We start from the raw sequence: 19,738 nt of genomic DNA on the forward strand, positions 1-19,738 counted from the left end.
CGCAGGCGAACCTTTGCGGAAGTTCGGTTCGCCCCATAATGCACATGGAGGGTCAACTTTGACCCTCTACATCACAGTCAGCAGGCCCAGTGTAGCCAATTAGGCTACACTAGCCCCTGGAGCCCCACCCCCCCTTATATAAGGCAGGCAGCGGCGGCCATTACGGTCACTCGTGTGCCTGCATTAGTGTAGAGTAGGGCGAGCTGCTGCAGACTGTCTCTCATAGGGAAAGATTAGTTAGGCTTAGCTTGTTCCTGGCTGCATACCTGTTCTGTGAACCCACCACTGCATACCTGTACTGTGAACCCACCACTGCATACCTGTTCAGTGAACCCAACACTGCATACCTGTTCTGTGAACCCACCACTGCATACCTGTACTGTGATCCCACCACTGCATACCTGTTCAGTGAACCCACCACTGCATACCTGTTCAGTGAACCCACCACTGCATACCTGTTCAGTGAACCTGCCACTGCATACCTGTTCTGTGAACCCACCACTGCATACCTGTTCAGTGAACCCACCACTGCATACCTGTGAACCCACCACTGCATACCTGTTCAGTGAACCCAACACTGCATACCTGTTCTGTGAACCAACCACTGCATACCTGTACTGTGAACCCACCACTGCATACCTGTTCATTGAACCCACCACTGCATACCTGTTCTGTGAACCCACCACTGCATACCTGTTGTGTGAACCCACCACTGCATACCTGTTGTGTTCAGTGAACCTGCCACTGCATACCTGTTCTGTTCAGTGGACCCGCCATTGTATACCTGTTCAGTGAACCCGCCACTGCATACCTGTTGTGTTCAGTGAACCTGCGACTGCATACCTGTTCTGTGAACCCGCCACTGCATACCTGTTCTGTTCAGTGAACCCGCCACTGCATACCTGTTGTGTTCAGTGAACCAGCCACTGTATACCTGTACTGTTCAGTGAACCCGCCACTGCATACCTGTTCTGTTCAGTGAACCCGCCACTGCATACCTGTTGTGTTCAGTGAACCCGCCACTGCATACCTGTTCTGTTCAGTGGACCCGCCACTGTAAACCTGTTCTGTTCAGTGAACACGCCACTGTATACCTGTTCAGTGAACCCGTCACTGCATACCTGTTCTGTTCAGTGAACCTGCCACTGCATACCTGTTCTGTGAACCCGCCACTGTATACCTGTACTGTTCAGTGAACCCGCCACTGCATACCTGTTCTGTTCAGTGAACCCGCCACTGCATACCTGTTCTGTTCAGTGAACCCACCACTGTATACCTGTACTGTTCAGTGAACCCGCCACTGCATACCTGTTCTGTTCAGTGGACCTGCCACTGCATACCTGTTCTGTAAACCCGCCACTGTATACCTGTACTGTTCAGTGAACCCGCCACTGCATACCTGTTCTGTTCAGTGAACCTACCACTGCATACCTGTTTTGTGAACCCGCCACTGTATACCTGTTCTGTTCAGTGAACTCACCGCATCAGTGCGCATACCTGTGCAGTTAAGTGAACCCACCTACCTACGTGAGTGCACGCAGTGTGATATACCACTCCGTGCATACCCGATATGGACAAAACAGGTAGAGGAAGAGGTAGTGCCAGAGCCAGAGGAAGGCCACCCGGCAGGTCTGCGCGAGGTCGTGTAAATGTAATTTCGTGTGGACCTGGCCCACAGTACAGTGCTCGGAAGAAGGCACGTCCCATCACCTCCCAAGATTGTCAGGACGTGGTTGAGTATTTAGCGACACAGAACACCTCATCTTGCTCAGCCACCAGCGCTACTACTAGCACCACTTCCGCTGCATTTGACACTTCGCAAGAATTATTTAGTGTTGAAATCACTGATGCACAGCCATTGTTGTTACAGCCAGATGAATTTTCACCAGCTCATATGTCTGAGTTACGCGGCAAAACTATGGATGTAACGTGTAAGGAGGATGAATGACCTACTGATGGTGCATGTTTGGATTTGTCTGAGGCAAGCGAAGCTGGGCAGGATGATTACGATGATGACGATGATAGGGATCCTCTGTATGTTCCCAATAGAGGAGATGAAGAGGGGGACAGTTCAGAGGGGGAGTCAGAGAGTAGTAGGAGGAGAGAAGTTGCTGAAAGAAGCTGGGGCAGCTCTTCGTCAGAAACAGCTGGTGGCAGTGTCCGGCACCATGTATCGCCACCAATGTACAGCCAGCCAACTTGCCCTTCAGCATCAGCTGCTGAGGTCCCCATAGTGCCCACATCCCAGGGTGGCTCAGCGGTGTGGAAATTTTTTAATGTGTGTGCCTCAGATCGGAGCAAAGCCATCTGTTCGCTCTGCCAACAAAAATTGAGCCGTGGAAAGGCCAACACTCACTTACGAAGGCACCTGGAGAAAAGGCACAAACAGCAATGGGATGGCCACCTGAGCAAAAGCAGCAGCAGCACACAAAAGAAAAGTCACCCTCCTTCTCCTCTTCCTCCTTCAGGTGCATCATCTGCTTCTGCCGCTTTCTCCCTTCCACCTTCACAGGCACCCTCCTCCACTCCGCCTCTGCCCTTGAGCGGTTCCTGCTCCTCTGCCCACAGCAGCAGTCAGGTGTCCCTGAAGGAAATGTTTGAGCCGAAGAAGCCAATTTCAGCCAGTCACCCCCTTGCCCGGCGTCTGACAGCTGGCGTGGCGGAACTGTTAGCTCGCCAGCTGTTACCATACCGGCTGGTGGACTCTGAGGCCTTCCGTAAATTTGTGGCCATCGGAACACCGCAGTGGAAGATGCCAGGCCGCACTTATTTTTCGAGAAAGGCCATACCCCAACTGCACCGTGAAGTTGAGAGGCAAGTGGTGTCATCTCTTGCGAAGAGCGTTGGGTCAAGGGTACACCTGACCACGCCTGGTCTGCCAAGCACGGGCAGGGCCGCTACATTACGTACACAGCCCATTGGGTCAACCTGGTGGTGAACGATGGCAAGCAGGGCACAGCGGACCAAATTGTGACACCTCCACGGCTTGCAGGCAGGCCTCCTGCCACCTCCTCTCCTCCTGCTACATGCTCTTCGCTGTCCTCCTCCTCCTTGGCTGAGTGGCAGTTCTCCTCTCCAGCTACACAGCCCCAGCTCCGCAGGGCCTATGCTGCATGCCAGGTACGACGGTGTCACGCCATCTTAGACATGTCTTGTCTCAAAGCGGAGAGTCACACTGGAGCAGCTCTCCTGGCTGCTCTTAAAGGGAAGGTTCAGGGAGGGTGGAGGAAAAATAAAAATCAATTTCCACTTACCTGGGGCTTCCTCCAGCCCGTGGCAGGCAGGAGGTGCCCTCGCCGCGGCTCCGCAGGCTCCCGGTGGTCTCTGGTGGCCGACCCGACCTGGCCAGGCCGGTTGCCAGGTCGGGCTCTTCTGCGCTCCAAGTCCTGGTACTTCTGCGTCCCACGCCGGCGCTCTGACGTCATCGGACGTCCGCCGGGCTGTACTGTGCATGCGCCACGGGCTGGAGGAAGCCCCAGGTAAGTGGAAATTGATTTTTATTTTTCCTCCACCCTCCCTGAACCTTTCCTTTAAGAAACAGGTGGATGAGTGGCTGACCCCGCACCACCTGGAGATAGGCAACGTGGTGTGCGACAACGGCAGCAATCTGCTTGCCGCTTTGCATATAGGGAAGCTGACACACATACCCTGCATGGCACATGTCATGAATCTAGTTGTTCAAAGATTTGTGGCAAAGTACCCTGGCTTAGTGGATGTCCTGAAGCAGGCCAGGAAGGTCTGTGGGCATTTGAGGCGGTCTTACACAGCCATGGCACGCTTTGCGGAAATTCAGCGGAAAAACAACATGCCGGTGAGACGCCTCATTTGCGATAGCCCGACTCGCTGGAATTCAACCCTGCTCATGTTCTCCCGCCTGCTAGAACAGAAGAAAGCCGTCACCCACTACCTCTACAACTACAGTAGAATGAAACAGTCTGGGAAGATGGGGATGTTCTGGCCCGACAACTGGACACTGATGGAAAATGCATGCAGGCTCATGCGGCCGTTTGAGGAGGTGACCAACCTGGTGAGCCGCAGTGAGGGCACCATCAGCGACTTAATTCCCTACGCTTACTTCTTGGAGCGTGCTGTGCGTAGAGTGGCGGATGAAGCTGCGAATGAGCGTGACCAGGAACCGTTACGGCAGGAACAGGCATGGGACCAATTTTCATCAGACCCAGCTGTTTCCTCAACACCTGCGGCAGCACAGAGGGAGGAGGAGGAGGAAGAAGAGAAGTCGTGTGCAGAAGATGAGTCAGACTCAGAGGATGATGAGCAAGGTGTTTCTTTGGGGGAGGAGGAGGAGGAGGGGACGGCGGCAGGAGAACACCCGCAGCAGGCGTCGCCGGGGGCTTGTGCTGCTCAACCTTCCCGTGGTATTGTTCGCGGCTGGGGGGAGGAAGTTGACTTACGTGACGTCACTGAGGAAGAGCAAGAGGAGATGGAGGGTACTGGATCCGACTTTGTGCAGATGTCGTCTTTTATGCTGTCCTGCCTGTTGAGGGACCCCCGTATAAAAAACCTCAAGGGGAATGAGCTGTACTGGGTGGCAACACTACTAGACCCTCGGTACAGGCACAAAGTGGCGGACCTGTTACCAACTCACCTGAAGGTGGAAAGGATGCAGCACATGTAGAACCAGCTGTCAACTATGCTTTACAATGCCTTTAAGGGTGATGTGACAGCACAACGCCAGCAAGGTACCACTGCCACTAATCCTCCTCCCGTGTCCACGCAGTCAAAGACAGGACGCTCCAGCGATCTCATGGTGATGTCGGACATGCAGACGTTCTTTAGTCCAACGCCTCGCCATAGCCCTTCCGGATCCACCCTCCACCAACGCCTGGAACGGCAGGTAGCCGACTACCTGGCCTTAAGTGTGGATGTAGACACTGCTGTGAACAGCGATGAGGAACCCTTGAACTACTGGGTGCGCAGGCTTGACCTGTGGCCAGAGCTGTCCCAATTTGCCATCCAACTGCTCTCCTGCCCTGCCGCAAGCGTCCTGTCAGAAAGGACCTTCAGCGCAGCTGGAGGCATTGTCACTGAGAAGAGAAGTCGCCTAAGTCACAAAAGTGTTAAGTACCTCGCCTTTATCAAAATGAATGAGGCATGGATCCCGGAGGGCTGCTGCTCGCCCCAAGACTAAGTCAGTCCCCGCACACACAGCATCTCTGCCTGCACGCCGTGTGACTGGCTGCCTGGCCTGCCCCAAGAAGACTAAGTCGCTCCCAGTCCCTCCACACAGCATGTCTGCCTGCAGGCCGCTTGACTACCTTCTCCGCCACCACCAACAGGGTCCGGGACTCCAGGCGGATTGCTGAATTTTTTAGGCCGCTGCTAGCAGCGTCCGCTGTAATAATTTTTCTGGTGCGTGTACATGACTGCCTAATTTTTCTGGCTGCACTGCGGGCAGCTGCAACAACAAAAGAAAAGGCATGTACATGCGCCCATTCCCCTTCGTGATCATTACCTTGCCGTGGTGAAGGGGCTTGCGTATCACAATGAAGCAATGACCGGCGCCTAGATGAGTGTCTCGGGGGGCACACAAAAGATAATAAGGTCGTTGCTTCATTGTGGTCAGACCAAATTTGATCAGCTGGACAGTCACTGTTCTGTCATTCAGCTACATCAGCCAGGCGACCATATGGGCTGTAAAGCCACCAAAACCTGCACTCTCGCCATGGTGCGCACCAGTCCAGCACGGCCGTCACTACACAAACAGCTGTTTGCGGTGCGTTACACGGTGAGTTTGGTGTGTCAGTGTGAAGCAGTACCTTAATTACACTACCTGATTGATGTATACACATGCAAGATGTTTTAAAGCACTTTAGGCCTGTCATTTAGCATTCAATGTGATTTCTGCCCTTAAAACGCTGCTTTGCGTCAAATCCAGATTTTTCCCTGGGACTTTTGGCGTGTATCCCACTCCGCCATGCCCCCCTCCAGGTGTTAGACCCCTTGAAACATCTTTTCCATCACTTTTGTGGCCAGCATAATTTTTTTTTTTTCAAAGTTCGCATCCCCATTGAAGTCTATTGCGGTTCGCGAACTTTAACGCGAACCGAACGTTACGCGAAAGTTCGCGAACCCGGTTCGCGAACCTAAAATCGGAGGTTCGGCCCAACTCTAGCCTCTACCCCTCACCATTCAATTATACCCCGCCCCCCCAGGAGCCTCTACTCCTCACCACTCAAATATACCACCCCCAGGAGCCTCTACCCCTCACCATTCAATAATACCCTGCTCCCCCAGGAGAGTCTACCCATCACCCCTCAATTATACACTGCCCCCCCAGGAGCCTCTACTCCTCACCCCTCAATTATACCCCGCCCCAAGGAGCCTCTACTCCTCACCACTCAAATATACCACCCCAGGGAGCCTCCACCCCTCACCATTCAATTATACCCTGCCCCCCCAGGAGCCTCTACTCCTCACCCCTCAATTATACACTGCCCCCCCAGGAGCCTCTACTCCTCACCCATCAATTATATCCCGCCCCCCAGGAGCCTCTACTCCTCACCCCTCAATTATATACCCGCCCCAAGAGCCTCTACCCCTCACCATTTAATTATACCCCGCCCCCCCAGGAACCTCTACTCGCACTCAATTATACAATTATACCCCCCTCCCCCCGAGCCTCTACCCCTCACCACTCAATTATACCCCCCCCCCAGAAGCCTCTACCCCCTCACCATTCAATTATACCCCACCCCAGGAGCCTCTACTCCTCAATTATACCCCGCCCCCTAAGAACCTCTACCCCTTACCACTCAATTATACCCCCCCCCCAGGAGCCTCTACCCCCTCACCATTCAATTATACTCCGCCCCCCAGGATCCTCTACTCCTCATCACTCAATTATACCCCCCCCTAAGAACCTCTACCCCTTACCACTCAATTATACCCCCCCCCCCACCGGAGCCTCTACCCCTCAACATTCAATTATACTCCGCCCCCAGGATCCTCTACTCCTCATCACTCAATTATACCCTGCCTCCCCCAGGAGCTTCTACCCCTCACCACTCAATTATACCCCCCCCCCCAGAAGCCTCTACCCCCTCACCATTCAATTATACCCCACCCCAGGAGCCTCTACTCCTCAATTATACCCCGCCCCCTAAGAACCTCTACCCCTTACCACTCAATTATACCCCCCCCCCAGGAGCCTCTACCCCCTCACCATTCAATTATACTCCGCCCCCCAGGATCCTCTACTCCTCATCACTCAATTATACCCCCCCCTAAGAACCTCTACCCCTTACCACTCAATTATACCCCCCCCCCCACCGGAGCCTCTACCCCTCAACATTCAATTATACTCCGCCCCCAGGATCCTCTACTCCTCATCACTCAATTATACCCTGCCTCCCCCAGGAGCTTCTACCCCTCACCACTCAATTATACCCCCCCAGGAGCCTCTACCCCTCACCACTCAATTATACTCCACCCCCAAGGAGCCTCTACCCCTTACCACTCAATTATAACCCGCCCCCCCCCCAGGAGCCTCTATCCCTCACAGTTCAACTACATCACAAAGATCATTGCTTCTGAGCTGATAGAAAAGTAACGGTACCCCTTACACTAATAGTTTTTCCCTGGCAGCCAAGGATGTGCCCACTCAGCGGATTGCCACCTTAGTAGAAATGTGAAATGATTCAATGTTTGCACCGTTTTACATATAAATATTAAGTACACTTCATTTCTCTAGATTACCGGCTTTGTTTGCTTTTACAACCTGCACCCCGATAATCACGGCTGGCATTTTCCCAATTACTTCTCAGTGTAAACCTTCACACGTTTATGGGCAGCACGGTGGCGTAGTGGTTAGCACTCTCGCCTTGCAGCGCTGGGACCCCTGTTTGAATCCCAGCCAGGGCACTATCTGCATGGAGTTTGTACGTTCTCCCCGTGTCTGTGTGGGCTTCCTCCAGGCACTCGGGTTTCCTCCTACATCCCAAAAACATACAGGTAAGTAAATTGGCCCTAGACTATGATATATACACGATATGCACAGACATATGACTAGGGTAGGGATTCAATTGTGAGTTCCTCTGAGGGACAGTTAGTGACAAGACAATATATATATCTGTACAGCACTGCAGAAGAGGTTGGCACAATATAAATACTAAATAGTAATAATAATAAAATATCATTATAATAAAGCCTAGCAGCCTTCTCTGCTCCACAATAGTGTTGTCCGGATCATGAACGATTCGGATCTTTGATCCGAATCTATTTTATGAGTCGATCATCCGAATCATCAAAATTAACGATTCGGATCGCAAAAGGGGCGGGGCCAGGAGCGACACGCCCCCTCTCAGCGGGCAGCGGGGTCCTGGAAGCAGAGCAGAGATGGATCGCTCTGTTAGAAGGGAGGCAGCCTTGCAGGGGGACAGGTAGATGAGAGAGAGGGGACATGGGTGCCACTGCCAGATATGTGTAGAGCACACATACTGGCTATAATGTGCTGCTCATTATAGGCTGGCTGTTCCGTAGTGCTGCACAGTGATCACATTGGAAGCTTTTGGCTCAGCACAGCTCAGTAACTTTGCAGACACTGTGATTGAAAGGCAATATGATCCTCCTGCACTCGGCACTAAACAGCTGCACTTATCTTCTGGGAATGCTTTCTTTCACTGTGCGACCTTTTCTTTCAAAGTGTACAGATGAACATATAGGTGAAATATATGACATAAAGCATATGATTGCAGCATGTGGGTATTGTGTGCAAACATTTCTGCTCTCTGCTCGTCCCTCCTCCCTTCTCTGTCCACTCCCTGCCCTCTGTCCATCTTCTCCCCTTCTCTGTGTGTCCATCCCCCTCCCCTTCTCCTGTCCACAGACCTGTCCTGCTGTTCATTTCACCCCCGAATGCTTCCAGTAGTAAAATGATCCGAGATTCGGATCAAAGATCCGGATCTCTTCAATGATCCGATTCGAATCATCCGGATCATTGAAAAGATCCGAACTTCCCATCTCTACTCCACAAATGCATCACCCCCTCTTTGTATATCCTGGCCATGCTGCACCCCCTCTGTGCATTTCCTGGCCATGCCACACCCCCTCTGTGCATTTCCTGGCCATGCCACACCCCGTCTTTGCATTTCCTGGCTATGCCACCCCCTATGTGCATTTCCTGGCCATGCCACATCCCCTCTATGCATTTCCTGGCCATGCCACATCCCCTCTATGCATTTCCTGGTCATGCCACATCCCCTCTATGCATTTCCTGGTCATGCCACATCCCCTCTATGCATTTCCTGGTCATGCCACATCCCCTCTATGCATTTCCTGGCCATGCCACATCCCCTCTATGCATTTCCTGGTCATGCCACATCCCCTCTATGCATTTCCTGGTCATGCCACATCCCCTCTATGCATTTCCTGGTCATGCCACATCCCCTCTATGCATTTCCTGGTCATGCCACGCCCCCTCTATGCATTTCCTGGTCATGCCACACACCCTCTATTTTCCAGGTCATTCCACGTCCCCTTAGTTTCAATTACACAATGTTAACATTTCCAGGTAACATCTAAACAATCCGTTCAGAGTATTCTCAGTTTATTTGTTGCTAGGCCACTTGTCAACATACTTGTCAACTCTGATTCAAAAAAACAACATGATTTTCTACACGTTTGCATGCATTTATATGCATAGGTTCCTTGCCACATAAAGATACAGTGAAAAATGCTGAAGAAGCTGACGAAGTCCGACAATTTAGTCACCGCTGGCCCCATCCTCCACTGCTGTGCCATGTAAAGTAAATGTTACGTGGGAGTATTTGGGCTTGCTGTAGGGACAGCGCTGCTGGATCTGGTTCGGCACAACGTCAGCCTATGTGGATCAATCTTCAGTACCTTTCTGGGCCACACAATAATTAAATTACATTGGAGTGGAGAAGGGTGGAGCTACAGCATGCAAGTTGGTGCTGGCCCTGCCCCCTCCAGCTAATTTCAAGTCACCTCCTTGCTCTAGTGCGAGAGGGTAGAGAGACCCTCCAGGTTCCCACCGCTGCTGCATTTTTACGATCCCCCACATCACACGGAGGTCCTGGGCTGCAGAGCAGCGGCAGCAGAGGTTCCTTTTGTGCTCTTCCAAACTCTCCTTCTCCTCCACCCCCGGCACTCCCCCGATTTTGCAGAACAGCTACTGCAGATCATCATGCTTTACCCCATTTCAGTGGCAAGAAATCCTGTCGTCACATGACACAAGGTAATAGACTGCATGGTGCAGCTAAGGCTGGGGGGTGCAGGGGGGAACCACAAGGAGAGTTCAGGAGTGCACATGAGGCACCATAGGCACGTGTGGAAGGGGGCAGGGGGCGGAATTTGTAAATTACGCCCCTGCATAATGGATGTGCTGCTAATGTCTTGGGGAAGGTACCACAGATGACCTTCACGGGTCTTGTGGTGTCCAGGCCTGGTGGGATCAGGGCTGTTCTGGTAGCACAAGGGGGACCTACACAATATCCGACAGGTGGTTTAGCAGCTTCAGTACAGTTGTCTGGTGTGAGATAAGTGCAGTGCTTTTGACCTCAGTCGGCAGAACTTGTTGCGCTGTAAATTCTTGGAATGCTTTGATCTCCCTCTACTAGCAGAAAATATAGAATCTGAAAGCAGATGTCCTCTGTAATTGTCTCAACTGCCCCCTAGTGACAAGTGGCCATAAATACACATTACAGCAGTACTAATTAGAAGCAAGGAAATGTAACAAATAAAGAAATAAAGAAAAAGTGCTAAAATAAATTGGCCTGGAGCATTTGCAAAGCTCATAATAAACTGCCTGCTAAAGGGTTAAATGGTTGGGCCAATTGTTTTTTTTTTCTTATGAAAGTACTTTCCCTTTAAAAATCCTTAGGAGCTGACGGTAGAACGACTGAGTTCAGGCAAATTGCTCCGCTCAGCACCAATAACAACGCGTGACTCCGTCTACCGCCATTACCGCGTTCGCCAGGAAGTCAGAACAAGGTGCCGAAGTAACAACCGATATCAGACGCGTAAGTGACAACTGCGAATGTCTCGTAACGAATCGCAGGAATAAAACCCATTATTCCCGCCACTTACTTCCGCGGATAACAGTTTGATTGTAAAATCGGTGTCATTTGTTTGTGGGATCTCAGCTCATTTATTCGGTGGAGAGGTAGGCATCTCGTGCCGGTGGCGGCGGACGGCGGTGATAAATGGCTCTAGTTATCCGGCGCTGTCGCCTGCTAGATTAGAGGGAGTTAGCGCTGGAGATCGGCGATATGCTAATGAGAGATATTAATCATTGTGCTCCTTTGTTGTGGGCCCAGAATTCCTGCAGGTCCTTCCTTCCAGCTGTAACCCCCCCCCCCACCTCTCCCCTGAAGAGTTCGCTGTTAATGCATCAAAACCCACACAGCTTCCAAACTATTTGGGTTACGAGATTACGCTGCATCATTAGAACGTTGTCTCGGAGGAGATTGCGTTCTATTTTTTACCGTAGCCTCATTACGGCTGTCATAGGCAGAACTTTTCCAGGTCAGAATTAAAGGGTCACAAAAGCAATTGTTTTCTTTTCCTCCTCACTCATGGCAAAAACACAGAGCTTATTATTATTATCTGCCTATAAGTGCCCTGATTAGCCCACACTGCGGCCACTTCCTCTACCGCTGACTGCTCTTGCTATAGGTTGCAGTCTTCAGAAAGATTCAGCCTATGCCACGCCCACTCCACTACAGTCTGAAAAGAGGGATAATGCAATTCAGGCAGCAGCAGCAGCCACACACAGAGCCAACAAGTGGGATGAAGCTAAAAAAAATAGTTAGGAATCATGTCATGCCACCTTCTGCCTGCTGGTGGCAGTAGTGACTTTGGACTTCTGCTGTCCACCAGCAGGTGGCTCTATTTATAAATTGGTTGCCTGAAACGAATACTTTCATTCCAGTGCAGGAGACTTGGGTGCACAGGGAGTAACTTTGGCGCTGTCAGAAGACGGAGTTGAAGTTACTTATAAAACACTATAATTCGTCCTCCAGCAATTGCTGGAAGCCAAATTATTTAATTCCCCACTATCCATGGCCGCCTAGAGGGGGAATAGTATTTAACACGGCCTAGACTTGTGCAGAAGCAGGATCAGCCATATACCGGCTGTATCCTGCGCCCAAGTCTCCCGCACCAATTCCTCTCGTATGCTCCTGAAATTCTGTCTTTCACCAGCAGGTGGCCTTCTACTGACTTTGGGAAAGACCTGCAGTTCCTTGTCTTGCCTGCGGGTGGTTTCAGGAGTGCCTTCTGCAGGATCACAACACTAGCTGCATCCTGTTACTGATTGAATTGCCTATTTAAAGGGAGCATGAGGGGAGAGGGATATGGAGGCTGACATGTTTATTTCCTTTTAAATGATCCACATTGCCTGGCTGTCCAGTTTATTCTTTGGTTCTAATGCTAGGTACACACCATACAATTTTCTGGCAGATTTACCTGCCAGGTTGATTATTTCCAACATGTCCGATCTGATATTCGATCAATTTTTCAATTTTCCAATCATTTTTTTTACGTTTTTTATTTATTGTTTTTTTTTTTTTTAATCAATTTTCATCAAAATGAACGAAAATCGATCGAAAAAGCGATTAAAAAACTATTGGAAGATCGATCGAAATTCAGATTTGACATGTTGGAAATAATCGATCTGGCAAGTAAATGTGAGAGAACACGGAAAAGCCGCCGTGTGTTCTGACAGCAAGGCGGCTGGTTCCACGTCCAGCGCGGCGGTTTGCACGCAGCAGCGTGCAGCTGGTGTGGCTGAGCCTGTTAGTTCACACAGGTTTAGGAATACGCTGAAAGGCAGAACGTTTATGATGGTCAAGGGGGGATCAGCTGACCCGGCCGGTCAGCTGACCTCAGAGCTGGTAACCATTGGTTGATCACTTTAGGGTGGCGCCAGAGAACACTGCTCTATATATGGTTACTGCTGGCCACTCTCAAGTTGTCTGCCGTTGCGATCACTACGTGGATCCAACAGTGTGTTTGAACCAGGAGGACCTAGGAATTCACACAGAGCCAAATTACTTGTATTATCATTCTGTTATACTTCAGACTAGTTCCAGGGTGTAGAGACCACGGACCTCACACCCAAGACTAGGGAATGTGAGGAAACGCGGAAAAGCCGCCGCTAGTACTCAGAGTAAGGCGGCTGATTCCGCGTTCAACATGGCAGCCGGCGCGCAGTCAGAGCGCGGAGAAACGACGCGGCAGGTTGCACGCATAGGCCTACTCCTATCAGTAATGCTGAATGCGGAGAAAACGCCGCACGCACGGACAGCGGTGCGGCGGATTCCGCATCCAACACAGCAGAAACATTACAACACATGTCTGCTGTGGCTGGGACTGATAGTCCACACTGGTTCAGGAGGACGCGCGCGCGTGCAGAGAGGCAGGGCCTTTATGACAGTCAGAAGGGGGTCAGCTGACCAAGCCGGTCAGCTGATAATTTCAGCAGCTTTCATTGGTCCAGCACTTAGGGGAGGCGCTGGAGAGCGCTGGTGTATATATACTGGGTGCTGGTCATTTCTCTGGTGTCTGGCGTTGCGATCACTACGTGGTAGCACTCAGACCTTGTCAGTATCTGTGTTTATTAGACCAGTTTCTTAGGTGTTGATGATCAAGGAGCTCACACCTTAGTCTAGGGATCCTGTTATTATCTGTGTTATTATCTAGACCAGTTTCCAAGGTGTTGATGATCAAGGAACTCACACCTTAGTCTAGGAATTCTGTACCATCTGTATTATTATTATCATTTAGTCTAGTTCCAGGAGTGTTGAGAATCTTGGAGCTCACACTCAAGCCTAGGCATTGTTGATTATCTGTTATGACCTTCTGCTTTCCTGACCATTCTTCTGATCTCTGATTCTGTACCTTTGTCATTTTGATACTCTGTTGCCAAACTCTGCTAGTCCTAGGATTCTGCATCTGTCTCCTGTCTTTGTACTTTATCTGTCCGTGTGTTACGACCTGGCCTGCCCGACCTCGAGAACTATCTCTGCTGTTAAGAGATAGTTCACAGATCCGTCAGTGACACTCCCCTATTGGTGTCACTCACGTTCTGTCCTTCCCACTCTCAGCCTGGCTCCGCCCCTTGGGGAGTATCAGACCTGTGGAAGCAACCTGATCTATAGCAGTATCTCATACTGCCTAGCATCCTTCTTCGGGTGCTTTCCTCAAAGTATTACTGTTGCACCAAACACTCTTATCACTCAGGTGTCCAGAGGTTAGAGATATATCTGATTATCGGTGATACTGCAGATCATCAATAATCGGGTATATATCTGCATTCTTGGTGATACTGCAGATCACCGGTAATCAGACCCTCTCTGTGTTACACCGATCGTTACAGGGAACTTGTATTATCATTCTGTTATACTTCAGACTAGTTCCAGGGTGTAGAGACCACGGACTTCACACCCAAGACTAGGGAACTTGTGTTATCATTCTGTTATACATCAGACTAGTTCCAGGGTGTAGAGACCACGGACCTCACACCCAAGACTAGGTAGCTTGTGTTATCATTCTGTTATACATCAGACTAGTTCCAGGGTGTAGAGACCATGGACCTCACACCCAAGACTAGGGAACTTATGTCATCATTCTGTTATACATCAGACTAGTTCCAGGGTGTAGAGACCACGGACCTCACACCCAAGACTAGGCATTGTTTGATATTTGTTATGACCTGTTGCTTTCCTGACTATCCCTCTGCTTCCTGATTCGGTACCACGCATATCTGATATCACGTTGCCAAACCCTGCCTGACTTGGATACCGAATCAGCCTTCTGTCTTTGTTCTTTTTCTGTCTGTGTGTTGCCGACCTGGCTTGCCCGACCTCGAGAGCTATCTCTCTCCACTTAAGAGATAATCTCCAAGATCAGTCAGTGACATCCACCTTCAGGTGTCACTCACTCTCTGGTCCTTCCTACCTTCAGCCTGACTCCACCCTTTGGAGAGTCTCAGGCTGCTGGAAGGTTTCTGTACTCTCCATAGCAGTATCTCCTGTACTGCTTAGGGTCACCTGTTCATCAGGTGGGTTGCTCAAAGTCATACTGTTACACCAAACACTCACCATATATATCTAGAGGTGTCCAGAGGTTAGCAAAATATCTGTATTATTGGTGATTCTGCAGATCATCCATAATCAGGTATAGATCTGTATTCTTGGTGATACTGCAGATCACCAATGATCAGATTCTCTCTGCGTGCTGACACCGATCGTTACAGAACGGCAGACCAAACCCAAATGGGCGCACTCAACAGCCGTCTGGATGCACTCACCACCTCGGTGGAAAATTTCATCCAAGTGCTGGACGATCATCAGACCCAGATCAATGCCTTGTCTGGGTCTGCACAAACCTTACAGACGGCTGTGGATACAGTGCGATCTCCTCTTAGCACAGACATACGCGTGTCTGTACCTGAAAGGTTTTCTGGCCATAAATCTGACTTTCAGAACTTCAGAAATCGAGTGTTATCGTACTTTGAGTTGAGACCTAATTCTTCAGGAACGGTAGCACAAAGAATTACGTTTATTAAGACTCTATTGTCAGGGGATTCCCAGACCTGGGCATATAATCTCCAGCCAGGGAATGAGGCTCTAGCCTCGGTTGAGGCATTTTTTAAAGCCATGGCTACAATTTATGATGATCCGGACATTGCCTCTACCGCTGAGCGGAAGCTCAAGACTTTGCGGCAGGGCAGGGATCGGGTGGAAGTTTACGCAGCTGAGTTTAGAAAATGGGCAGTTTCAGCTAGATGGGGCTCATTTGCGCTCCTAGACTGTTTTTTGTCAGGGCTGTCAGATGCGGTCTCAGAGCTAATGCTAAGTCATCCTGAGCCGAAGTCTATCGATGAGGCCATATCTTTGGCCATCAGGGTTTATCGTCGCTTACGTTACCAAAGGCAGACTCAGGGTAGGAACAATGTGAGATATGTGTCCTACGTTGCACCTCCATCTGTTTCATCTCCACCCGCTTCGCCTCCACCAGAACCAATGCAGATTGGTCGATCGAGATTGTCTCGGGTGGAACGGAGGCCAGAGAAACAGAGCAGCTCTTTCTATACTGTGCAGAGGGGGGTCATAAAGTGCAGAATTGTCCCAAGAAGTCGGGAAACGCTGCCGCCTAGGTGTAGTCGGAGGTAGTACCCTAGGCATGCAGTCATTACCTCTAGATGATAAACGTTTGCTCCTCCCTTGTACTATTTATTTATTTATTTATTGTATTTATAAAGCGCCAACATATTACGCAGCGCCTGAACATTAATTTAGGTTACAGACAATATTTAGGGGTGACATACAGCAATATGACAATACAGGAATACAAGAAAACCAGATCACACAGCACAGTATTAGTACAAGGTAATGCTTAGTCAGTCACTGGATAGAGCATGGAGATTAGGCCAGTTATGTTCACTCAGATGCATAGCATGGGTGCACAGTAATGGAGGTGCCAGATCAGGTAGGACACAAAAGGAGGAGGACCCTGCCCAAAGGCTTACAATCTAGAGGGAGAGGCAAGGACACGAATGGTAGGGGACCAGAGTTCAGCTGTAGGTTTAGAGCACTTGTGAGGGGTAGTAGGCCAGAGTGAAAAGGTGAGTTTTGAGGGCTTTCTTGAAGATGTTGAAGGAGGGGGCTGCCCTAATGGGTGGAGGTAGGGAGTTCCATAGTGTTAGAGCAGCTCTTGAGAAGTCCTGGAGGCGTGCATGGGACTGGGTGATGCGGGGGGCAGTTAGGCGAAGTTCATTGGAAGAGCGGAGTGAGCGGCTAGGTGTGTACCTCTGAGTAAGATCGGAAATGTAGGTTGGACAGGTTTTGTGGACAGATTTGTAGGTCAGACACAGTATCTTGAATCTGATTCTGGACTGGATAGGAAGCCAGTGGAGGGATTCTAGGAAGAATAAGACAGAGACCACTAAAGCCTTCATTGACTCTGGCTCAGCAGCCAACTTTATGGATTATGAATTTGCTAAGAAATTGGGAATTCCAATTTCCCCATTAAAGCAACAGATTCTGGTCACTGCAGTGGATGACTCCCCCCTGCAGAGTAACCACCCCTGAGTTAAGGGTTACGGTAGGGGTGTTACATAGAGAGAATTTACAGTTTCTAGTGTTGCAAATAATAACCTCCACGATCATTCTTGGTATGCCATGGTTACAACTTCACTCGCCTCAGATTGATTGGGCTACAGGTCAGCTAACGAGCTGGTCTACCCATTGTTATCATCATTGTCTAGAGAAGGTAACCTTGGATGAAACCAAGATTCACATGGAGGGATTGCCAGATCAGTATTCAGAATTTGCGGACGTGTTTTGTCCTAAGTTAGCCGATAAACTTCCTCCACACCGTCCTTTTGATTGTCCCATTGATCTCAGGTCTGGTTGTATGCCCCCTAGAGGTCATCTCTATAATCTATCTGGGCCAGAGAAATTAGCCATGCAAGAATACATCCGAGAAAATTTAGCAAAGGGTTTTATTCGTACTTCTCGGTCTCCAGCAGGGGCTGGGTTCTTTTTTGTAAAAAAGAAGGATGGAGGCCTCCGTCCATGCATTGATTATCGGGGTTTAAATAAAATTACCGTAAAGAATCGTTATACCCTGCCCTTGATAGACGATTTGTTTACCCAGGTCACCAGTGCTAAGATTTTCTCGAAGCTGAATTTAAGGGGTGCATACAACCTTGTGCGAATCAGGGACAGTGATGAATGGAAGACGGCCTTTAACACGCCCGATGGGCATTACGAGTACCTAGTGATGCCCTTCGGGTTGTGTAACGCCCCGGCCGTCTTCCAAGAGTTGATAAATGAGGTGTTCAGAGAGGTATTGGGCAAATTCGTCTTGGTGTATTTAGATGACATACTAATTTTCTCGTCCAACCTCTCAGAACACAGAAAGCATGTCAAGTTTGTGTTACGAAAGTTAAGACAAAATATGCTGTATGCTAAATTGGAGAAGTGCATTTTCAAAGTGACCTCTGTCGCCTTTCTGGGGTACATAATTTCGACCTCTGGCCTCTCTATGGACCCTGGAAAAGTTTCAGCTGTCTTGGAGTGGCCCCAACCTGTAGGGCTGAAAGCTCTCCAGAGATTCCTGGGGTTCGCCAACTACTATAGGAGGTTCATAAAGGGGTACTCTACAGTGATTTCACCTCTCACCAGTCTCACCAAAAAAGGGGCAGATACTCACCACTGGTCCCCTGAGGCCCATGCTGCTTTCTCCACCCTGCAGAAACTGTTCTGTTCTGCACCCATACTGAGACATGTTGACATCTCTTTTCCCTTTATCGTGGAGGTAGATGCCTCAGAGGTAGTGGTAGGGGCTGTGCTGTCTCAGCGTTCCGGTTTGCAGGGAAAACTGCATCCTTGTGCCTATTTCTCCCGTACGTTTTCACCCGCAGAGAAAAACTACGATATAGGCAATAGGGAACTTCTAGCCATCAAATTGGCCTTTAAGGAATGGCGACATTGGCTAGAAGGGGCAGAACATACCATTACGGTTTACACTGACCACAAAAATTTGGAGTACATTGAAGGTGCTAAGAGACTTAGCCCCCGACAAGCCCGGTGGTCATTATTTTCTCAAGATTCAGATTTGTAATCACGTATACCCCTGGTAGTAAGAGCATCAAGGCTGATGCCTTATCCAGATGTTTTGAGCCCGAGACAGCACAGCCCTCAGACCCAGAAACCATTGTTCCTCAAAAGATGGTTCTGGCAGCCACTGAGACCTGGAAAGACTGGACAGTCACGTTGGGTCCGTTCCAACAAGATGTACCAGAGGGGAAGCCTGAGGGGGTCATGTTTGTACCATTGCCATTTCGCTTACAAATATTGCAGCTGTTCCATTCCCACAAGAATGCTGGGCATCCTGGGGCCACCAGGACTCAAGACCTCATTGCTAGATGTGCTTGGTGGCCATCACTGACTGCAAGGAGTATGTGAGGGATTGTGCAGTGTGTGCTAGGAGCAAACCCTCCCGTCAGGCACCTGTTGGAACATTGCAGCCTCTGCCAGTCCCGAGTGAACCATGGACCCATTTGTCCATGGATTTTGTGGGCATGCTCCCCAGGTCTGAGGGCATGACGGTCATTTGGGTGGTAGTTGATCGATTCAGTAAGATGGCCCATTTTGTCCCCCTGAAAGGACTCCCCTCGGCCCAGGAATTAACCGATCTCTTCATCCAGCATGTTTTCCAGGCTGCATGGCATTCCGGAAAATATAGTGTCAGATCGGGGAGTCCAATTTTTTTTTCCAAGTTTTGGAGGGCATTCTGCCATCAGTTAGACATGGAGCTTTCTTTCTCATCAGGCTACCACCCACAGACCAATGGCCAGACCGAAAGAACGAATCAGTCTCTGGAACAGTTTCTGAGGTGTTATGTTGCAGATGCACAAACCGACTGGGTCAAATTTTTCCCGTTTGCAGAATTTGCACACACCAATCTGAAGAGTTCCTCCTCAGGATTTTCCCCATTTCAGGTGGTGACGGGAAGGTTACCTAAGTTCTCCCCATTGCCAGTGGCTTCTACTCCGTTTCCAGCACTGGAGAACTGGCAGAAGTCTTTGAAACAGATCTGGGGAATGGTTGAAAGAAATCTGGGGAAGGGCTTTTCAGAGTCAGAAGAAACAGGCTGACAAGAGATGGTCCATAGAATGGGAATTTCTTCCAGGAGACTTGGTATGGGTGTCCACGCGACATTTGGCTCTAAAGCAACTGTCACCCAA

The 19,738-nt window shown here is 49.9% G+C and overlaps 1 protein-coding gene across 7 annotated transcripts in view; it reads right to left on the bottom strand.

Annotated features, from left to right (window-relative positions):
- The window catches only part of LOC137547348 (galactosylgalactosylxylosylprotein 3-beta-glucuronosyltransferase 1-like), a 359,516-nt gene that overhangs the window by 35,440 nt on the left and 304,338 nt on the right, over window positions 1-19,738 (bottom strand). The gene's annotated exons all lie outside the window — the stretch shown is intronic.

The sequence above is a fragment of the Hyperolius riggenbachi genome, chromosome 2, assembly GCF_040937935.1.
Source record: "Hyperolius riggenbachi isolate aHypRig1 chromosome 2, aHypRig1.pri, whole genome shotgun sequence".
In the NCBI taxonomy this organism is placed as follows: domain Eukaryota; kingdom Metazoa; phylum Chordata; class Amphibia; order Anura; family Hyperoliidae; genus Hyperolius; species Hyperolius riggenbachi.